Here is a 3,629-nt window from a genome sequence, read left to right as displayed (position 1 = left end):
ACATGTATACAGTGAGAGCAAAAAGTATTCGTATAAGGAATTTTTTTTTATTAAAAAAAAGTCTTATTTGTAGAAAATAAACATTAATTAACAATTTTACGCAATGAATACATTTTGTTCTAATATAAGGAAACGAGCATCGCATGTATTCCTAATTTTAGAAGCTAAATTTTTCGACTGTGCGAATATTTTTTGAGCAGTCAAACAGTATAATTTTTAATTTTTGCTTATTTATTAGATGATATGTTTTTTATAATTAATACACATCTTTTTAGTATATATAATTTTAAGAAACATACAGTCTATTTTATTCTTTATGAATAAATTGTTAATTACCCAACAAGAAATGATTGTCGAATTAAACGTCGAATCGACGTCAAATGGTGTTGAAATCATCGTATCGTGTTGACTCGACATCAATTCGATGACTCATTTCTCGCTGGATAACATTTACTTTTTAAAATATTTTTAAAAAATGAAGTTTTTTAAAAAATATTTTTTCTGAGTACAAATATTTTTTACCCTCACTGTATATATATTTACGTGTCAAAACGTTTCAAATTTGAAATAAGAAAATTTTACTATAGAAATACTTGAAAGATTTGTTTAAAAATAAATTTTGCTTTTTCCGTTGCGATTAAGAAATTTTCCGAAATTTCAGTTTTATTTTTACGGATAGAGATCTTCTTACGCGACATTTAACAGGTAGAAGGACTCTTCCTGTACAAAATAAATAACAATAAATAAAGGGCAAAGTAAGAGTCAAACACATTTTTTAAATTGTCACGCAATTAAAAAGAATAAATTACAAATAAAGAAAAGTAAAATTGAAAAAAATAATAAAAAAACTCAGTTTAAATTCAAATAATTACAAGCTAGTAGCTACCGGCTCTCTTCAGACATTAACTTATCATAAAAATCGCTACAAAATTAATTATCGAAAATGTTTGCATATTCATTATAATCACAGCTCGGGTCTTGATGTATAACTCGACATTATTCACGATTGAACAGTCAAATGTGCTTCATATCTCCTGGAAAAAGTTCTAGTTGATAAAAAAGATAGAAACACTTCTTACGAAAAAATAAACACAATCAAATTAACATACTGGAACTTCTAACAAGTAATTAAAACTCGCCAAAAATCGTGTGTAAATTATTTAAACAAGTGTGTCCATATAGTATGAAAACCCATTAGAATGTACAAAGTTTAGTGGAACGCAGATGTGTAAGACGGAGATTGTGTATCGATTATAATGTACGCTCGCTGATACGGATCGACACGGTCTTCTTCTACGACTTTATAGAAATACGGTGCGAATTCATAAATTACGATAATCAAACTGCAGAATGTGCTTTTGAGGTAAATATACGCGCGCGCGCGCGCGCGGCTCGTCTTTCGCACATTCGACTTCAAGAAGAAAAGTGCCAGGTTTACTCGCATGTACTCCCAGCTAACCCAGCTCAGAATACCGTCCACTCAGTCTGGACAGGTGCTTACACAGCGAAGGAGAGCAGAAAGAGGACATGGGAGAGGGGAAGGAGGAAGAAATGATCTGTCTTGGTATGCCGAAGGGGGGCCAGCCTCCCGTGAATCGTCGGACCCGTTGTCGCCGATCGCTGCTCACCTCACCCGAATATTTGTCTTCGTTAAACCGATATTAATCGCCGCAACGAATTCCGCGCGTAATTATAGCGTGATTATAGAAACGATTCGTGCGACTCGATACTTTCGTCGGCGTGCCGCAATCGACACGGTTCACCGATTGCGCAACTTGACCAATGCGGATCCGCTTTTATGGAATCAGTCCCATCCAACTCGTCTATCTACAACTTTTAATCTCCTCATTTCTAAAAGCGAATGTTGGCAAAAAACCAGCGAGGTCGTAAAACCGAATAACGTAAATATTTAAACGACTTATCTAACGATAAAAAGGCTCTCGTGTAGAAGCAGCGTTAAAGGAAACGAGTGACAACTCATTAATTAAAAGGTCATCTGACGAGTCGGGTAAGTAGCAGTACCGTTAAAATTGAAATACACAGAAAATATGTTAACGTAAAATGTGATTAGTTCGTTGTGCGTGATAAAAGTATTATAAGCGAAATAAAAATGGATTTGCAAAAATGTCAATGCGTATTTGCGAATACAGCTTATGTTGGATTCTCACAATCATTCCGAGACTTTCCCCATGCATTTTACAGACTTTCTATTAATTAAATTTTGATAATGCAACATTGAATTAACATTGTATAGGCTATACTACTCTTTTCGCGATCGATTCCGATCGATCTATATATATCGAAAATAAATCGCGTTTTAAAATCATTGATATTATTATTATTACTATATGTTTTTTTTTTAATTTGTAGTTGTTTCTTAAATTTTACTGAGATCTATAATGCGCTAAGAAATCATATATCCCGATTGATAAAAATTAAATTAAATTCTAGATATTACTTTGCAACGGTAAAAATAATTTCATATAATCAAACTGCCTCAGATAATAAATAAAATTATAATTTAAAATCTCATAGAAACTGTGCCATAATACACCATCATACACAGGCAAAAAATATTAAGAATTTTATTACCATTACTTAAAGTTTTAGCTCAAAAATCGATTTCAACATTTATTGTAAATCAGTGCAAGTAAATCCCAACACTGTTGTAAATTATCCTTGGTTTCAAGAATCCTTTAAACTTACATATAACGTCGACAACTAATAGGTATATAAAAATGCAAGTAAAAGAATTCTAGATAAATGAAAATATACATGCCTAACAATTTTGGCCGAGGCTGCGGTAGGTTATATCTACATTTATGATAGTAGATTACACGTTTGCCTTTTTTAGCGTATTAAATAACATATTTTAAGAAAAGAGAAAATACAAAGAGCATTATTATTCAGCTCTTGTTTTCTTGCGCTCGATTACGCAAATCCAGTACGAGTTACGTGGAAAAAACTGTGTATCTCAGATAAATTTATTGCAGTTCGGATTATATAGCGTCGTTCATATTACCGTCGCATTCTTTTCTAATGATCGACTCATTTTGTTTTTACCGCCATTCACGTTTCGGCCAAAACATACGAAGGAATGCGCAGAATTTACACACGTAAATCGCGTCGTCCACGTTCCCGTCGACATCACCTGCACTCACGCACACTCGCATGGATAATTCCGTTAAAATTTGTCACTAAATTGATCCGATTATACCTAATACGATGCCGATTAGCCCTTTGTTATATTTACCGTCGACGATTTAATCATGCCATTAATGACCTGATATCAATCGGAATCGATTATCTTACCGACTCATGTATAAATAAATAAGTCGCCGATGGAAGAGCCTTCCACTGGAAGGTGTGGTATATGGGGATGGAATGATCGACCCTTCTATGGCGCGAATCGCATATAAGTCATAATCACTCGTCTCGACGTACGGTGTAATCGCATTTTATCGATTGCCTTGTACTTTGAACTCACTGAGCAGACGTCAAGTGCGTCAGTTTCGATACGGGGAAGAGTATTTATGAATGATGCCGGGAATCTAACTGATTGCACGCTTATTATCTTCCTTTAATTACGTTTGCGCCTGTGTTAATTATATACATATATATCAGTTCCA

General features: G+C 33.9%; 1 protein-coding gene across 5 annotated transcripts in view; it reads left to right on the top strand.

Moving 5' to 3' along the window:
- LOC108757071 (transcription factor AP-2-epsilon) overlaps nt 1–3,629 on the top strand; it is a 252,631-nt gene that overhangs the window by 145,585 nt on the left and 103,417 nt on the right. The gene's annotated exons all lie outside the window — the stretch shown is intronic.

The sequence above is a fragment of the Trachymyrmex septentrionalis genome, unplaced genomic scaffold (genome assembly GCF_001594115.1).
Source record: "Trachymyrmex septentrionalis isolate Tsep2-gDNA-1 unplaced genomic scaffold, Tsep1.0 scaffold131, whole genome shotgun sequence".
NCBI classification, from domain to species: Eukaryota; Metazoa; Arthropoda; class Insecta; order Hymenoptera; family Formicidae; genus Trachymyrmex; species Trachymyrmex septentrionalis.
This window is presented reverse-complemented; position numbering and strand designations above follow the sequence as displayed.